A 19963-nucleotide genomic window follows, 5' to 3' on the forward strand; every position below is an offset into this window, starting at 1 on the left:
TATTAGAATACTCAGCCTTGCTGTTGGAAACCTTTTCAGGTATGAGTTTCGAAGAGCAGATCGCTAGCTTGACCTATCCCTGCTCTTTGCCTCCTGGCTGGTCCGTCGAGTGGGATACGTCTTCGGCCGGTAATGACTTTGACGAGTAATACCATGCTTGGGCTAGCCTGGTATACTTTGGCGACGTGTTGTAGCCGTCGTGTTTTATCTTCCGCTGTTAAACTCTGAAGTTTTACACTTATGGTTTGTATAACTGTTTTACCAAAGTTGGTTTTGTAATAATGATTTGAACTGGTTTGTAATCACTACTTTGCCTATGTTGTAAACTTGTGGTTGTAATATCTCTGGACTCGCCTTCGCGCGGGGTATGCTTGTTTGATCCGAGAACCGGTGGTTGCATCGGGACGTTACCCGACAGACCAAGAATTGTTCCGTTTGAAGTGCGTTTGAGCCGGTGTTGCCTTTCTGGTGATGGCCTGCGCACTTGAGCCGGGATAATTCAGGTGGTTTTGCCACATTTAGGTCGTGGATGACACCCCTGGAAACGCCCCTATGGGCTCCAAGACGATACACGGGCAAACGGCCCAAAAGATTGTGTCGCGGCAGCCTGATAGATTCTGAACGCTCAATTGTTTCGACAATTCTTGTCGAGTCCGAACGAATTTGGGCCTCAAACCAGTGATATTGGAAGCTCCTTGAAATTATCTTTCCATCCATATAAATATCATCCAAAACGGACTCTGTATGCGGCCTGGGCATCGATTTTGGTGTGGGCTGCTCCTGGACTCCTAGATGGACTCGAACTTGAGTTTCTTTGGGCCTCCACCTTGGAGACTCGAACCGAATCAACCTCGGGCCTCCTTCTTGATTTGGACAGCCTAGATGGCCTTGTAGGACTCCATGCCATTCTCCATCAATGACCGTATCCATGGATGTCATGTCCTCATCACTAGTGCAAAAGTTCGTGCCACGAAGTCGCATCGGAATTTTTCGCAACGAACGCACTCGATCCTCCCCATTGGAAGCTAAACTCTTGTTTTGGTGCGCTTCATACCATTTGGCTGCATTTGGAACCGTTTGGTTGCCTTACGAAACACGGTGCAAAACGGGCCGAACTACTGCAAAAGTTCGTGCCACGAAGTCGCGTCGGAATTTTCTGCAACGAATGCACCCGATCCTCCCTATTGGACCCTAAACTCATGTTTTGGTGTGTTTCTGCCAATTGGGTGCAATTAGGACAATTTGGTTGCCTTACGAATCTCGGTGGAAAAATGAGCTGAACTAGTGCAAAAGTTCGTGCCACGAAGTCTCATTGGAATTTTTCGCAACTAACGCACCTGATCCTCCCCATTGGAAGCTAAACTCTTGTTTTGGTACATTTCGTACCATTTGGCTGCATTTGGTACCGTTTGGTTGTCTTACTAAAAACGGTGCAGAATGGGCCGAACTAGTGCAAAAGTTCGTGCCACGAAGTCGCGTCGGAATTTTTCGCAACGAACGCACCCGATCCAACCCATTCGACCCTAAACTCATGTTTTGGCGGGTTTCGTACCATTTGGGTGCATTTGGGCATTTGGGACCATTTGGCTGCCTTACGGAACTCGATGCAAAACGGGCCGAACTAGGACAAAAGTTCGTGCCACGAAGTCACATTGGAATTTTTCGCAACGAACGCACCTGATCCACCCTATCAGAATCTAAAATTATATTTTGGTGAATTTCCTACCATTTGGGTGCATTTGGGACCGTTTGGTTGTCTTACAAAACTCGCTATAAAATGGGCCGAACTAGTGCAAAAGTTCGGGCCACGAAGTCGCATCAGAATGTTTCACAACGAACGCACCCGATCCACCCCATTAGACCCTAGACTCATGTTTTGGTGCGTTTCATACCATTTGGGTGCATTTGGGACCGTTTGGTTGCCTGACGAAGCTCGGTGGAAAACGGGCCGAAGTAGTGCAAAAGTTTGTGCCACGAAGTCGCGTCGGAATTTTTCGCAAAGAACTCACCCGATCAACCCCGTTGGACCCTAAACTCATGTTTTGGTGTGTTTCATACCATTTGGGTGCAATTGGGACAGTTTGGTTGCCTTACGAATCTCGGTGGAAAACGGGACGAACTAGGGCAAAAGTTTGAGCCACGAAGTCGCGTTGGAATTTTTCACTTGGGTGCATTTGGGACCATTTGGCCTGCCTTACGAAACTCGGTGCAAGACATGACGAACTAGGGCAAAAATCCGTACCACGAAGTCGCGTCAGAATGATTCGCAACGAACGCACCCGATCCACCCATTGGACCCTAAACTCATGTTTTGGTGCATTTGGGACTGTTTGGTTGCCTTAAGAAACTCGATGGAAAATGGGCCAAACTAGTGCAAAAGTTCGTGACACGAAGTGGCTTCGGAATGTTTCGCAATGAACGCACCCAATCCACCCATGGGACCCTAAACTCATATTTTGGTGCATTTGATACCATTTGGGTGCATTTGGGACCGTTTGATTGCCTTACGAAGCTCGGTGGAAAACGGGCCGAACTAGTGCAAAAGTTCGTGCCACGAAGTCGCGTCGGAATTTTTCGCAACGAACGCACCCGATCCAACCCATTCGACCCTAAACTCATGTTTTGGCGGGTTTCGTACCATTTGGGTGCATTTGGGACCATTTGGCTGCCTTACGGAACTTGGTGCAAAACGGACCGAACTAGGACAAAAGTTCGTGCCACGAAGTCACATCGGAATTTTTCGCAACGAACGCACCTGATCCACCCTATCAGACCCTAAAATTATATTTTGGTGAATTTCCTACCATTTGGGTGCATTTGGGACCATTTGGTTGTCTTACAAAACTCGCTGCAAAATGGGCTGAACTAGTGCAAAAGTTCGTGCCACGAAGTCGCATCAGAATGTTTCACAACGAACGCACCCGATCCACCCCATTGGACCCTAGACTCATGTTTTGGTGCGTTTCATACCATTTGGGTGCATTTGGGACCGTTTGGTTGCCTGACGAAGCTCGGTGGAAAACGGGCCGAAGTAGTGCAAAAGTTCGTGCCACGAAGTCGCGTCGGAATTTTTCGCAAAGAACTCACCCGATCAACCCCGTTGGACCCTAAACTCATGTTTTGGTGTGTTTCATACCATTTGGGTGCAATTGGGACAGTTTGGTTGCCTTACGAATCTCGGTGGAAAACGGGACGAACTAGGGCAAAAGTTTGAGCCACGAAGTCGCGTTGGAATTTTTCACTTGGGTGCATTTGGGACCATTTGGCCTGCCTTACGAAACTCGGTGCAAGACATGACGAACTAGGGCAAAAATCCGTACCACGAAGTCGCGTCAGAATGATTCGCAACGAACGCACCCGATCCACCCATTGGACCCTAAACTCATGTTTTGGTGCATTTGGGACTGTTTGGTTGCCTTAAGAAACTCGGTGGAAAATGGGCCAAACTAGTGCAAAAGTTCGTGACACGAAGTGGCTTCGGAATGTTTCGCAATGAACGCACCCGATCCACCCATTGGACCCTAAACTCATATTTTGGTGCATTTGATACCATTTGGGTGCATTTGGGACCGTTTGATTGCCTTACAAAGCTCGGTGGAAAACGGGCCGAACTAGTGCAAAAGTTCGTGCCACGAAGTCGCGTCGGAATTTTTTGCAATGAACGCAACCGATCCACCCCCATTGGACCCTAAACCCATGTTTTGGTGTTTTTCGGACCATTTGGGTGCAATTAGGACAGTTTGTTTGCCTTACGAATCTCGGTGGAAAACGAGTCGAACTAGTGTAAAAGTTCGTGCCACGAAGTCACATCGGAATTTTTCGCAACGAACGCACCCGATCCTCCCCATTGGAAGCTAAACTCTTGTTTTGGTACGTTTCATACCATTTGGCTGCATTTGGTACCGTTTGGTTGCCTTAAGAAACTCGGTGGAAAAAGGGCCTAGTTAGTGCAAAAGTCCGTGCCATGAAGTCACATCGGAATTTTTCGCAACGAACACACCCGATCAACCCTATCGGAAACTAAAATCATGTTGTGGTGCATTTCGTACAAGTTGGGTGCATTTGGGACCGTTTGATTGCCTTACAAAACTCGCTGCAAAACGGGCCGAACTAGTGCAAAAGTTCGTGCCACGAAATCGCGTCGGAATGTTTCACAACGAACGCACCCGATCCACTCCATTGGACTCTAAACTCATGTTTTGGTGCGTTTCATACCATTTGGGTGCATTTGGGACCGTTTGGTTGCCTTAGGAAACTCGGTGGAAAACGGGCCGAACTAGTGCAAAAATTCGTGCCACGAAGTCGCGTCAGAATTTTTTGCAACAAACACACCCGATCCACCCATTGGACCATAAATTCATGTTTTGGTGTGTTTCGAACCATTTGGATGCAATTAGGACAGTTTGGTTGCCTTACGAATCTCGGTGGAAAACGAGCCGAATTAGTGCAAAAGTTCGTGCCATGAAGTCGCATCGGAAACGAACGCATCCGATCCACCCCATTGGAACCTAAACTCTTGTTTTGGTGCGTTTTGTACCATTTGGGACCGTTTGGTTGCCTTACAAAACACGGTGCAAAACGAACCGAAGTAGTGCAAAAGTTCGTGCCATGAAGTCGCATCGAAATTTTTCGCAACGAATGCATTTGATCCACCACACTGGACCCTAAGCTCATTTTTGGTGCGTTTCGTACCATTTGGGTGTATTTGGGACCGTTTGGTTGTCTTACGAAACTCAGTGGAAAAGGGGCCGAACTAGTACAAAAAATCGTGCCACGAAGTCGTGTCGGAATTTTTCGCAACGAACACACCCGATCAACCCCATTGGATCCCAAACTTATGTTTTGGTGTGTTTCATAAAACTTGGGTGCAATTGGAATAGTTTGGTTGTCTAACGAATCTTAGTGGAAAACGGGCCGAACTAGTGCAAAAGTTCGTGAGATGAAGTCGCGTTGGAATTTTTCGCAACGAACGCATCCAAGCCATCACAATTGACTCTAAACTTATGTTTTGGTGCGTTTATACCATTTGGATGTATTTAGGATTGTTTAGTTGCCATACAAAACTCGGTGCAAAACGAACCGAAGTACTAGTGCCTTGTTTTCTTTCATTTTTGGTGCACGTCCCTCGCTATTCCCGTGCAATCCACCCTTTATCGTTCTTTGACTGGAGCTTGAACTCCATTCGCAACCGCCAATCTGCTTCATCCTCAAATATGGCGCATGTCTCCACCAAATCGGATCAAATCAAACCCAGAATTCATATAGCTTTTGGAATTTGGAGAATAAAAGGAAAGGATCATAGGTGGAGCCGATCACGTGGCCAACCGCCACCAGCGCACCGAGAGGTCGGCAAACACTAGACAGGGTCGAGCGGTGTACCTAGTGATGAGGATTGGGCGCCGTCTCCACTGTTGTCAAGATCCGTAGGACCGCATCTCCTCGCGCATCACAAATGGTATTGAAAGTGATCGGGTGCTCTAGCCTAAGAGGGGAAGGGAGTGAATTAGGAACTAATAAAAACTTAGACCTATGACTCCAACTAGTTTGCACAAAACTTAAATTAAAACAAGCTATCTAGATGTGCAACTATGTTGTTCTAGTGTGAAACCCCTATCCTAAAAGAGTTATACACCCTATAAGCCTTTCCTAACAAGAAACTACTCTATGAAAGTAAAGGCACAAAGATTGCAAGTAATAAATGCGGAAGCTTAAAGAGCGGGATAGGAGATAGCAAACTCTTGACGCGGGTGTTTATCCCGTGGTTCGGTTAGCCACAAAGGCACACCTACATCCATGTTGTTGTAGCACTCACTAAGAGTATTGCTACTCGGCCACCAAGTCTTTTCCGTGAACACAATCACGGTCACCTTGGCCCCGGGTTCCACTAAGGAGCTTCTCCACAAAGGATGGGGGTTTCCACGTCCCCCGTACAATGATGTCGTCGCCGCTCCACACCAAGTCGGAGGGTCGATGACGTTGCCAGCGAGCTTCACGCTCCAAGGTGCCGGCGCAGCACACTCTTTTTTTGGTTCGCTAATGAACCACAGTACAAAGGCTCTAAGCCTTGCAATCTCACTCACTAAGAGCTAATCCTTTACACAACACTCTCAAAGTGTGCTAAGGGCTAAGGATATGATCTTGATGCTTTTGTATGGCTTGGAGATGTTCTTGGGTGTGTGTGGGATGTCCAGCAACTCCAGCAATCTTCAAATGGCCGGGGTGAGGCGTATATATAGGCCACCAAGTCTTGTAGCCGTTGCTCCAACGGTCAGCTGAAAATCTGCGTATCACCGGAAAAACAGATGCCTCTTGCAGGGGTAGCGTCGGTTCTTCCGGTCACTCATAAACCGAAGTAGCCGTTGAAGTCCTGACAGCTAATACAGTGACCACCGGTTGAACCGATGCTTTGTTCCGATGCATCACCGGTTCATCCGGTGCTTAAGAATCTTCTCCTGACAGCTGACGTCATTACACCGATGGTAAGCACCGATGCTTCACCGGTTCAACCCGTGCTGAAGAATCTTCTCCTGGGGTCTTGACATCATCTCTGGAACATAGGACGCCCAATGCACCGATGCCCCTTTTTTGACCCGTCGGTTCAACCGGTGCCTAGGCTGACTTGGCTTTGATTCCCTTCTGCACCAAACATCATAGCGCCGGTTCTTCCGACAAGCGTCGGATGCACCGATGCTTAGGCATCGGTTCTTCCGGTGCTCTGATCCGAAGCGGAACCCCCGTAGGGGCGGCCCTTCGGGCCTTGCTACGCATATCTTCTATTTCTTTTTGTCATCACTTGATAGGGTGAGGAAGTTTAATTTGCGCCATTAGCTAGCAACACAAATACAGAATCCTCTGCTTCTATCTGTTCATCCGTGCTGCTGGCGAGTCCAGAGGAAAACGCAGCGCTTCTACGATGGCCGTCGAGCGTCAAAGGGAGCCACGAGAGGACGAAGCTGCTGCGAGCCGGGAGCACGATAGCACCATGTATGGGTCCTGTGGGGTTGTAGGCCCAAGTTAATGTCTATATTGCAATAGCCCATACGACCCAATTTTTGGCAGCCCATTTTTCTGTTACTTCTTTGTGTTGTGGATATTCTTATTAGCTCTATGGCCTGATCTATTAGCCCAATAATTTATTTGTTTGAATTTAGTTTTCTAGTGGTGAAATTTTATCTATATTATAAGGATTCATCAAAATTGGAACCTTTCTCACCAAGATTAACTTCTATACCAACCTCACAAACTTCACTTTTGGGTTCATCTAGAAGCACCAAATGTTTAATAGGACAGGATGATAGGCTGAAATTGTCGCACATCCCCGTTCAGTCGCGATCCCGCGCCCCCCCTCCGCCAGTTTTTTTTTCACCGATGGGTTTTCTACCCTCCCCTCGTACCCGCTCGCTCATCACGCCCCAATCACCGCCGAGATCGCCCTCGTCTTTAGCCCTGCTAATGGGTTGAACCCGCATCATACCCAACCCCACCCAAAATTAACATATTTAGATATCCAACCCCACCCAACCCAATTAGTTAATTTCTCAATTCTAACCAACCCGCCTCATTACAAGCGGGTAATCCATAAAAACCCATGGGTTCTACTATGCATAGGAATTTAGTGGTTCTACACTTAATGTGGAGACCACATATATGTCTAGCCACACTACTTTGCACAGAGTATCTGTCAGTCATATTGACTCATCTCTAAAAATTTCAGTCAATTTCGATAAAATTTTATAGTGTGAACGCGAGATTTTAATTCTAGGGTCCGGCTTTTGATGTGGAGCACACGTGTAGTTCTAGCCACGCTGCTTTGCACAGAGTAGCTGCCAGTCGTACTGAGTCATCTCCAACAAATTACAATCAATTTCGATAAAATTTTATAGTGTGAACGCGAGGTTTTAATTCCAGGGTCCGGCTCTTCATGTGGGGCCCACAGGTAGTTCTAGCCACACTGCTTTGCACAAAATAGCTGCCAGTCGTACTGAGTCATCTCCAACAAAATTCAGTCAATTTCGATAAAATTTTCGGATATAAATACGTGGTTTTAATTTCAAAGTATAGCTCTCACGTGTAACCCACATTTATATATAGTTATACTATTTTGTAAAAAGATATCCATTTCAACCCACTCCAACCCGCCTCAACCTATATTTATATAGAACCCGTTCCAACCCACCCCATTAACTAATACAACCCATTTTAACTCATCCAAACACACTCCATTTCAAAACTGACCCTATAAAACTCATTTCAACCCGAGCCATTAGCAGCAGGCCTACTCATTTTTCCCCGATCACCGCCGAGATCGACGTCGGGTCGCGGCGCCCTCGCGACGCTGCTGCCGTCGCGGCGCAACGTCGGGTCGTGGCGCCCTCGCGAGGCTGCTGCCCTCACTCCGCCCTCGTCTCGCCGCTGCCCTCACTCCGCCCTCGTCGCGGCGCCGCCCCTCTCCACTGTCCTGCTGCCGCGGGGGCGCCCTCCGTCCGCCCCCTCGTCGCCGCCGCACTCGCCCTCGCCCTCGGATGGGGCCGCCTCACTCGCCCTCGGATGGGGCCGCGCTAGGACACAGGGTCGTCCACCGCGCGCACCGCCGGGGGAGACGGGTCGTCCGCAGCGCACGCCGCCAGGGACGGGCCCTCCGACATGGGTGCCGCCTGGGGATGAAACCCTACTCCGCGCGCGCCGCCGACGAACGAGGTCCTCCTTCGCTCGCGCCTCCATTGGATGGGGCCCTTCTCCGCCCACACTGCCGGGGGGGGGGGGGGGGCTCCGCTCACACCGCAAGCTCAGGTCAGGCATGTCTCTCTCCCTCTCTGATTTCTTCAAATTGAGATCCCGATCTAGGGTTTGGGCTATGGAGCAGCTGCTGGACTATGGAGACCCGTCAATCCGTGGCACCAATTGTTGGGAGCGAGATTGCTTAATCCCCCAACCCCCCTTTACTACTACTGCCCTACGATTTCTTCTTGTTATGGCGCGGGCAGAATGTCGCAGGGGGCTCGCCGTCGCTGTCCACGGTCGCCGGCGGCGCTTCAGCAAAGAACAGAGCTACACGGGCGCCACAGTCGCGTGACCCATCCTGTTCCGGCCGTCAGTCCGGTACGGTCATCCCACACGGTGCTCAGACTACACTCGGTAGTGCTGGAGTCCATGAAGCAGAACCACGGATCAAGCAGAGCTCCTCCGTCCAGAGGATGTATCTATCATCTCTAATTGAAGGTATGTATCTGTTCTGTGTGGGATTTTGCTGGCACACATGATAATTTGTCAATTCGTTTCTCGAATCCAACTTCCAAGCACAGGTTCTAAGGGGACGAGATATGGTTGGGGATTGGGGGCGTCATCTTCTGATCTAGGGCTCAAGCTTATCAATTGGAGGTATATATTAAACCTTCTCTTAGTTATAGCCACCGATTATTAAGCAGATTTACTTTGTCGTTTTGATCTGTATTACTATGGTGGGAAAGGGTGCCAGTTTTGGGGATTGGAATTTAATATGGTATATGTGTTATTTTAGAAATGAGGGACTGAATGCTTAATTTTGTTGGTTTGGGTATAATTTTGATGGTGCATTTATTTGGTATTGGTGAAATGGCTAATATAAGAATATAGGCAATATTCACCCTATTCTATCATGTGAAAATTGAATCTTTATTGTTTTGTAATTCCAGTTACTTTTACCATAGGCTAATAATGGCATCAGGTTGCAAATGAGGTGCACTACCAATGATGCAGCTGCAAAGGCACGACAAGAATTTCTAGAAGAACTGGCTGCAAAGTGTTTAAGGTAATTTTGCATATATCTTTGTACCAAGAGGTTCTTCTGGGCCTATAACTCAACAAGTCAACATCTGTTATTATCTGTGCCACAAGGTTTCAAAACAAGTTGGCTGAAGGACGATGCTACTTTTCATGATGGATTTCAGACATTGTCATTTTTCATGAGGTAAGATTAACTTTGATATTCAACTCAGCAATACATATCAATATATATTTCTTTTGGTTGCATGTATTGAAAGGTGTTATATTTTAATATTTAGATATTCAATTTTTGCTCATAGATTTGTTGGTAATGAAAATTCAGATCAAACTACTCTGAATTCAAAATATTTGGTGGTGGGTTCTATTTGATAAATCCTATATGGTCACAAGCTTTGATATTGGCAAGGGTGCTCAATAGAAGACCATGGCATAACAACGATGATAATGTTAATATGTGCGTGGATATCATATTTCACGAGTATCCTCCTGATGGCTTTGATCCAGGAATTACTTTAGTTACGTAACCTTACTCATAAGGCGTATTTTGGTACTTTTCATGATACAAACCGCTACCTTAAATTGATCACCATACTTTAGGAGTAATAGGCTAACAGACCTTACACGTGCTTTGTTTACTTTTACTGTAGGGTTACAAGAAATGAGGTGGGATAAGAACTTTTTATCTTGCAAGCTTGATAATCTACTTTATTAGTATTTTTGGAAGCTATGTTCAGTTCCTCTTCATGACTTTTGCTGACCAAGCTGTTCCTAAACTACTCGAAGACGTTTTTTTAGAGAATATTGGGAAATATCAGTGCAAACTTTGCTTTGTGGACTGATGGCAAATGTGATGCACAACCAAAGTGGCTTCAAAGGTATGCCAAGGCTTGTGGTTAAGGTTCTGCTTCTGCATGCAGATTGGATGGTACTAGAAGTTTTGTAGGTGCCTAGAACTAATCGCAGCTTATTTGACTTGTATATTAGAAACTTCATAAAACAATAGCAAGATATGTGATTAACATGATGAGGACAATTAGTTCATTTCACTGGGAATTGTGCATTGTCTGCAATGTTTACTGCAACATCTTGCGACTGTTCCACTGCCTCGGATGTATATAGGACAGCCTGGCAAGAATGATCTGTATGTCAAAGTTATATACATACAAGCGAGTTAATAAGATATTAGTGGATGTTTGTAGTAGCAGTACCAGAAGGGGCATTTAATCTGGTTCTATGATTACCATCTCAGGTTCCTGCCCATGTGCTTCAAGGACAATGAAGGTTCATGCATGCTGCCATCCTGCTTGAAGCTGCTTGGCTGTCTTAGATGATGATTTAGTTGGGTAAGTATAACTGTCGATTTTTACTCCTGTCATTTTGTTGGCTGCCAAAACTGAGGAAGTTTAACTGTTTATCATTTTTATGCTTGATTTACTGTCTTTGATTATACCTTTTTGTGCTTACAAGTCGTAAAGGAAGTCAGAAAAACCGTGCATAATTGCTTGTTATCCTTAAGGGCTGACTTGACCAGTCACCCATGAAGTTCAGATGCAAAACATAAGCATATTAGCATGCAGAACTTTTGGCCATGCCAAATTTAGAACCATGGTAGCTGAATGGAGAGAAGGTGCGGCACCATTTTTTTTACCCTTTAGACAACGTAGCGCTTCTGTAACTATTGTTTTGCATGTTATTGAGGCAGGGATACAATATGTGAAAGAAAGAAAAAATTAGTTCAATGAATTAATAAAATGAGGTCAAGATTTTTAGTAGTACGATGCAATTCAATTATTTTTAAATAAATTCACTTTAAACACGTGCCTAAAAACCATTTGTAGATTACTGTAAATCATCTAACTTGTAAATGTTACTGAACTTTTGTTGCCATTGCATCTCATGATCACAACATCGTCGTTGTGTGAATTGTTGCTAAAATAAACTACTAATTTATTCAACTTATATTACGAGGCATCCCAATAGTTTCTGCATTTATATCTATATACAACTACAAGCAGCAGATAGAAGAGGTGAAGTGGACTTATGTATATTCTTACTAACCTGGAGATTATGCTAAAGGGGATGCAACTAATGCATAGAAAGTTTGCAATTGGGCCCTTGCAAAAAGTTAATGCATATAGTAGATAGAATTTGCATGGTTAGATGCAGATTCTTTATAATCCTCTTTCTTGTACAGTACTGAACAATATAAATTTTCTTTCTTTTTATTCAATTCAAGAGAGTATTTCCTTTTGTACAAGATAATAATTTATTTGACCTCAGTTTATCATTTCTTTGCCAAAAAAATCATTTGCAAAAACCTATCACAATTTACTACTAATTTTTTCTGGATCAGCTTTGTACCCTGTGATCTGATCCCGTTGCTTCTTAGAAAGTCAAACTGTGCTACTATTTGTGTGATTTGTTTTTTGTATACCAGACTGAAGGTGAAGATGAGAGCCCAAGCCTAAAGGTCACCCTTCTCAGACTTTCAGCTCTCTAGACTTGTCAGCTTCACAGCTCTTGATGCATGAAAACAATGTCAACTTCACAGCGGATTATAGGCTATTAGGCTGCTTGGAACTATTGATGCAAACACTTAAAAATCAGAATGCATATACTACTGTTTTCTGAAATTGTGTAGGCTGGTGGAGTGAGATATCTTCCTGAATCTTTAATTTGTCAAATTCTTCATTTGTGAACTCAACATCGGTACATCCATATCCATACTAGGTCAAGACAGACCTATTTTTCGCAATACAGTATGGTGAAAGTACATCGTTTTAAACATGCTACTATAAAAAAAAGGACTATATGCTCCTCTGTGAGAAAAATGTGGTGGAGTTTGAGCTGTGCAAGGGTCCTATATATGTTGCCACAACAATTATACAAGGTGGTATTTTAGTTCCAAATTGGAAAAAGATTATAGTTCATGTTTAAAATATTCATGCTTCCAACTAAGTACAAGCACTCGAACAATTTCAGCTACTTGCAGTTCTTTCGTATACATTAAAATGAGTCGTATGACTAAGCTTATTATATTGAAATTTTAATGATTATCATGTACTGCACGCACGTGCCGCGCGGACAAACTTATTAGTGGTTATCATGTTTCTTTTAAAATTTCTAAGCTAAACAATATATTAACCGTAGCAACGCACGAGCACTTAGTATATATATATCTATCTATCTATATACTATAAGGATCCATGACAATTGAAACAATCCTCACCAAAATTAGCCCCCATACCCACCTCACAAACCTCCACTTTTGGACCTACATGTAAGGATAAAAGTTTGACAGGAGAGGATGGCAGACGGATTTTTGTCGTCCCCGCCCGTTCAATGAGGCGCTGTGCTCCCGATCGAAAGAAATTTTTTTCACCGCACCGATGTTTACCCTTCCTCTGTACCCGCCCGCCCATTGGTCCGATTTCCTACCATCACGCAGCGCCTAGCCTTCCCGTCAATCACGCCGCCTCCACTAACCCCCTCGCGACGCGCCTTCCCCGGACGTCGCCTCCTCCCTCGCCCACGCTCGCCTCGCGCCCTCCCCTCCATCCCCACGCCGCGGCCATCGCTCCATCCCCGGCCGCCTCTCCATCATGGGCCGCCAAGCCTCCTGCTCCTCCGTTCCGCCCGCATGCTCCTCCGGCCCCGTGCGCCCCACCGCCGCGCTACTCCTCCTGCACCTCGCACCCTTACCTCCCCCGCCACCGAGCCCCTACTTGGGCCCCGACTGAAACCCGGCGACGGTCGGCGGATCCAGCAGCAGTGTTGGTGGCGGCCCCTTGGCAACGATGAAGGCCTGGTGGAGGTCGTCACAAATGGCGGGGATAGTGGCGAAGATCCAGTGGACTCCCGCGAGATGGCGGCGGGGCTCCGGCAGGCGCGGCCCGCGGCATGGTCCCTCGCCGGCGGGACCAAGTGGTGGGCGCCCCTGCCGCGCGTCCTCGCGGCGCCCCCTCGCCGGCGCCCCCACGCTCCAGATCTCGCCCTCCCGCAGTGGCCGGCGGCGTGGATCCGCTTCCTCCCTGGCCATCTCGAGTCCATGGCATCCATGGCCGGCGAGGCCCTCCTCCCTCACCCCTCCCTGGCAGGTGCGGCCCTCCTCCCTCCCCCTCCCTGGACGGCGTGGGTCCATGGCCGGCGCGCCCTCCTCCGACCATGCGCACGCGGCGGCCTGAGCTCCGGCGGTGGCGTCCATGGCTGGCGCGGCTCCGTGCTGCCTCCGGGCACAAGGAAAGGGTAGACTTTGTTTTTTCTTCTATTTTTTTGTTCGTGCTTGTGCAGGAGGTTGGCATCTGCCTACATGTGAATAGCCTGTGCAAGCACAAGCACCTTTCTTTCGAAGCCCATCAAGTGGTGAAGTAGCTTATCAGGTGAAGACTGCAAACAAGAATATATATTGTTGCTAACGATAGCATTTTCTGGTTAGCTTCTTCCTAATTACCCCTTCTTGTTTGCAGCGTAGTGTTCGGAACTTGGAAAAAAATTGAAGGGTATTTAGTAGTGGACTGATTGGGTTTTGTCTGATGAATCTGATGATAATGGCTGCACCTTCATGATGCATATCAACAACGTCAGGTACCGTGCATCCAAAATCATCATTTTGACTATATGTAATGTTTATTGCACAGCATGCTCAAATTGATATCTTGTTTGTGGCACCTTTTGCTTTATGAATCATCTTGCATAACCATTTGGAATCTAAGGTTTATCTGAAGCCAAAGTTGATATGATTAGTGAGGCAGCTTAAAAACATCTGCTCTGATCATTTAAATTGTTTTTTACCTAAAAATTTCCGTGCAATAAGTTTGGGAGCAATTCCTTTTGATCCATCAACAAGGCAACAATATGCCTTGTTTCTTTCAACCTAGAAACTATATGACATATTTTTATTCGTGGTCAGTCAGGTTGCCTATGCAAGAATTGATTGTATAAACTGGGCTGGCCTTTCAACTGATGGTGATCTTTCGACACTTCGTTATGGATATTTTCCTAATTAATATGCTGTCAAAAACTTTTCATACATTTTTTTGGTGATTCAGAAGCATGCATATGAAGATTCATTCCATTATATTTTGTGTTCTTGTTCTCTTGTGTTTAAGGTTAGCATAAATAATTGAAAATTAAGTATTACATGCATAGTAAGGTGACTTTTCCATAATTGTCACTCTTTTCACACAATGATCGTACAAAGCCTTAGCCCTACAAGCCAGCCTGGAGCCGAGACCCAGTTTCTTGGGGTAGCAGTGACCCATATTAATTTTGACATCTATCGTTCCATTCAGAGTAACGTTGCACTTAAAGTGGAAGTTCTTATACTTAGGTTAACACTTGGCGACGTTTCTTGGAGTCTTGGTGAACTCTAACATGACCATCTATTGTTGGTTGGTTTTCTAAGGTCCACAGAATCAAATTCACATACTGCTTGTAGTAGTGTCATCTAAGTGCCTCAACTGATTCATTCAATCTTTCCTGTATTGTGTCATATTGGAGGACCTTACCTAGCCATATATCTCTGGGGTTTTATGTTTGTATTAGCTCTCCTAATGATGACAATATACCCCATCGTGATAGCTCCTCTGTTCAACAAGTTCACACCTAAATCAATGCCTATTCATATTGTGAAGACATTAATTAGTAATACGTTCATTTAGCATAGAGTTGTCTTCTAATTAGACTGATGGTTTAATCAGTGTTTTTTTCTATGTTTAGGTTGATAAGAACATTGAGAATAGCATGAATATTTGGGTGGGATTTAGCATACGTTTGACCCTGTTGATACTGCAATCAGTGTGTGCAATGATCTACAGGTAGATAGATCTTGTCCATTCTCTTTTATTTTTTTTGAAAAGCTGTACATTCTCTTTTCTAAGATGCCACAAGGAGTATTCATTCAATTGTGTTACAATTTTCGATATGGTTATGTCTGTACTCTATTTATTTACATACACTGAAATTGATTTATCCACTACGCCACATTTGGATATGCAGTCGTGCCTGCTTCCAAGTTCCAATGCCTTGTTATTGTGGTCGACTCCACAAGCAGATCAAGGTGTAGACTCTAAAAGTTTCATAGAATTACTTGGTAAAATTCTTTAATATTTTTTTCCCACCGCTCTTTTTGACATTTTAAGAAATTTTAAAGTCGATTCCCTGGTGTTTTCTATACTTTTCTGAAAGTGGACTATTTAAGTTTCTTTGAATTTGTTACAAATAGATTGTTGGATTTCATATAGTCCTATTTTTCTTTTTGAGGATGGAGTTGTGTTGACATGAATAAAAAATTGATCTTTGATCCACAATAAGATTCAGAGCTATTTCTGACTGTATGATTGCTATATGTAGCTATGTATAAACTTCTTATCTGCAAACTATTGGTATAAGTAGAACCAATATGTTTGCTAGAACATATAGTCAGGATAGTGAATAAAACATTGAGGATACTTCTCTTATCATTTTTAGAAATTAACATTTTAAAAACTCTTGATTCAGCTATCCATCAATTATGTTGATACTGCTCTTGGCATCAATTATGTTTATTCTTAGGTTGCATTTATGGGCTTTGTTTATATAATGTGATGGGCCTAATAATTTAAAACTAGAGTTACTAATGTGAAACTAATTGTTCAAATTAATTATTTGGTAATGAAAAGGAGCCCGAATTTAGGTTTTATTTTTTTTTCAAATGCAGAGCACTAGGTCTTTAGCCTAACTTACTGGTTCAAGAATTATTACCTGATTACTGACAGAATTCTAGGTACAGGCCTCACCAGCTCAGGTGCATGTAATCTATATTGGCTCAGGATGCACTTGGTCTTTTAAGCCAAGTTTAAAGATTTTCATCGCAGAGAATGCAAAGCTGTTAGACTAAACTTCCTAAACAAGAAATTCCTTTTCCATGATAGGCAGCAAACCCAGGATGTGTCCTGGAAGATTTCGTTAGATGGCACTCTCCACTTGATTGGTTTGAAGACTGTACTGCAAACAGTACCACTGTAGGGGAAGGCTCATCTAGACGTGGGCGGTTAAGTGATAGATGCAAACAAAAGGTGATAACTGATAAAATTATCTCCGTCTCTCACCTGTGCTATAACCATGTTTCCTAAATGTTTTATTTTGAGGTGGCTTTGTTATCCAGAGGGAAACTTGTGGGAGGCTGAGAAACCTATACCTGCCGTTGAACAGACTCCAATATATGATGAAGATTTAGCAGTGTGAGCAGAAAATACATTGACAAGTTGTTGTGTTGAATCTTGATATCACTTGTAAATAATTATGGATCAATTTAATCTTGCAGGGAGAGCATCTTTGATTCCTTGGAAGTTATTGAGCCATCTAAATTGTTTTAGCTACTACTTGCTGTCATTGTAAGTTCGATGATCGCCCTTTTTCTTTTTGTCTTGTTTTTGCAGCTAGCTGCTAACTCTCGATCTTATTTATCTTGGGACAAACTCTAATGTCTTACTGACTGCTATTTGCGAATAGCAGCTTTCTGTAAGCTTTGTGGCAGCAGATAGCAGCCTGTTAAAATTATTCTAGGATTGCAGGGACTACATAGCTGACACATAGCTTCCAGGATGTAGTCACCTTGCATCAATCCAAATGTTGTGCTGAGTTTGCTCCTTGTGATATCCTCCTCGACATTGTGCTGACCTCTGGCCCTTCATCAATAGATTTTATTTAGAGAACAAGAGTTCCAGCCAAGTGTTTTTTTTTTTTTGGCTTCTACTGCTTTGTAGACAGTGGACAGTGGTGAGGCTGCACAAGCATGGTTTCTAAGACAAAGTGATTGTGCTTCATGTGGTCAAGACAGAGAGAGTGGAACACTTATTCTGCATTGCCCATTCAGCAAAGAAGTCTGGTTCAGACTTCTCAGGATGGCAGGTTAGTAGATCCTAACACTTGCGACTGAAATCTGAAACCTCATTCACTAAGTGGTCGATAGCATCAGGGAGGCGCTGATAAGAATAACAGTAATGTTTTCCAATTGCAGCTTTAAGTACTACCAACAAATCCTAGCAAGTCTAATCAACTCAGAAAGAAATACGGTATGCCTTGTGCCATTTGGTCGCCATGACTTGAAAAATGTGTTTTCTACTCTGTATATTTTTTTTTGTATTGGAAGTCATTATTTTAAACTATTCTTTTATATGCAGAAAGATACCTAGTTACAAGTTAAGCCTTACTAAATTTCTTTAAACCATTTGGATGTTCATTTATTTTATGTCAATAGTTTGTTGTCATGAAGAAGAATATTCCTCATATATTAGAAGCTGAGCCTCGTATATGTATGATTGGAATACTATGGTCAGATTTGAGCATCCTCCTCCTTTTCTGTATATAGAAGCAAGAGCTTTGCTCCAATGTGTTGAAGTGAGAAATATTCATATTGTGTCATCCGTGGAGGCATGAGGGGCCATGGCGGCAGGTATGGCAGCTCTGATGCTGTTGCAATTGGGACTTGGGAGGGCAAAATAAGATAGTAATATTTTTTAATAAAAGAGAGATATGAATTTATGTGTGAATAAATAATTTTTTAGTCTCACCTTGCTTTGTTATATTTCTCCTTTTCTTTATGGATAGGATATTTGAATTCAGGATACATGAAGCTTTTTTGTATTTTCAATTGATCTACTAATATAAGCAGCAGAGAAGCATGCTTGGTCGGGCCTGCTAGCTTGCCCTGTAGGAAGAATCTAGATATATTCTTGTGTTTGAAATATTGACGATCGAGCAAACATGTTTTCTTTATATACTTGCATTGTACGTTTATGGTTCTTTCCAAACTAAGATATGGTTCTTCGGTTGATCCATCAATTTGTATTTCATAAATGGTGGCTAATTAAAAACAAATTGTAAGTTTCCAGACTTGATTTTTGGTTATTTAAGTTTCCAAACAATTTATATGGCCCATTCTGATTTTGGTTCGTTTCTATCTTAACTTGGTGTTTGCATTATGGGTGCAGACTAAGCTCATCAAGGAGTGGGAAAACTACCAGTTGATGGATCCTGCACGTTATGGCTTTTCTGGAACAATGGTCTTTCTGAAGCATAGGTGAGTAATGGTTACTTACTATTGTAGGACCATTGTTGCTTCATGAATTTGACAATTGTGTCATATCTGTTGAAACTCTGTCTATATATTGACTGACTTTTCTGTTCCTGGATATGTATTGATGTCTTATATCCCGCTGGCCTAATGATACATAGGTCACTCTTTCTGGTTAGTTCACATCACATGATGTTTGGAGTTGCAAACATGGACTTGGTGACAATGAAATATTTAAAAACTTCTATTAGAAGATGTAATTACTTTCTCCATCCGATCTGAATTTATGCAATTACTTCTATTAGAATGTAAGTCCAGAAAGTTATGCATCCACCACATACTGTAGACATTCACATTGTGGCTAAGAATCGATCTGTCGCCTTCAAGATTGTATTGCTTGAACCTGTGCCAGGGATAATTGGTTTTGGCCCTTGTGTGTACACGATATAGTTATTTGTCAGAAAGAAGTGCATGAAACTAATTTGATCTAATTGATTATAGCCCGATTCAAATTTCGTAGCACTAGCTTTTTCAGAGAAATCTGGGACCATGGTATGAATAAACTACATGGAAAAACTAGCTTACATGAACTTATCTGAATATATTTTAACTTCAAAATTGATTATATAGAACGATTCTTTATGATAGATATAGTATATTACTCTACCAACAAGTTACAAGATCCTATTTATTTGCAGGATAATAATCGAATGGGAGGGACCCAAAGGAGGCTGATGCTACTGCATTATGGGAGGGTGTTTGTCTGGACCAACGTTGGCACATATCCTTAGTGCCCCCTCGAGGAAAGGCGACAGCTAGAGCATGAGTTAGAGTTTGCCTTTTTTTTTTCTTCTATCTTCCATAGTGCGTGAAGACTCCCATCTGTAATTATATTTTCTTAACATTAATAATTATCTATTATGTAAAAAAGTTTGTTCATTGAAATATAAAGTTTGTTTTTTAGGTTTAAAAATTTATTGTAAATGCAGTGTCAGTTGATATTGGGGTTGCAAAGTTAAGCTTTCTATTGCCCGTAGGTTGGAGAATAGAAAATGGCATGGATCCATCACAAGACAAATTAGACAAGTTAGGGTGTAGTTTCTAATGATAATGCTGACAACAATTTTTTTGTAGGATGACCCATCA

At 43.6% G+C, this 19963-nt stretch overlaps 1 non-coding gene across 50 annotated transcripts; it reads left to right on the top strand.

The window, feature by feature from the left end:
* The first annotated feature begins 8300 nt into the window (after nt 1-8300).
* LOC120672725 lies at nt 8301-19801 on the top strand. Of its 50 annotated transcripts, XR_005674322.1 has the most exons (17): nt 8302-9219; nt 9303-9378; nt 9687-9787; nt 9874-9946; nt 10410-10637; nt 11012-14141; nt 14229-14346; nt 15481-15578; nt 15760-15853; nt 16674-16817; nt 16907-16982; nt 17066-17652; nt 17762-17816; nt 18113-18196; nt 18735-18823; nt 18979-19073; nt 19516-19801. It is a non-coding gene; the product is annotated as an uncharacterized LOC120672725 (transcript). The 50 variants fall into 50 exon arrangements; XR_005674308.1 differs by lacking the exon at nt 18979-19073 and adding an exon at nt 10062-10277 and having other exon boundaries at nt 8301-9219; nt 10410-10425; nt 10546-10637; nt 17762-18823; XR_005674317.1 differs by lacking the exon at nt 18979-19073 and adding an exon at nt 10062-10277 and having other exon boundaries at nt 8301-9219; nt 10410-10425; nt 10558-10637; nt 10747-14141; nt 17762-18823.
* Nucleotides 19802-19963: the final 162 nt, after the last annotated feature.

This window comes from Panicum virgatum, chromosome 2K, assembly GCF_016808335.1.
Source record: "Panicum virgatum strain AP13 chromosome 2K, P.virgatum_v5, whole genome shotgun sequence".
NCBI classification, from domain to species: Eukaryota; Viridiplantae; Streptophyta; class Magnoliopsida; order Poales; family Poaceae; genus Panicum; species Panicum virgatum.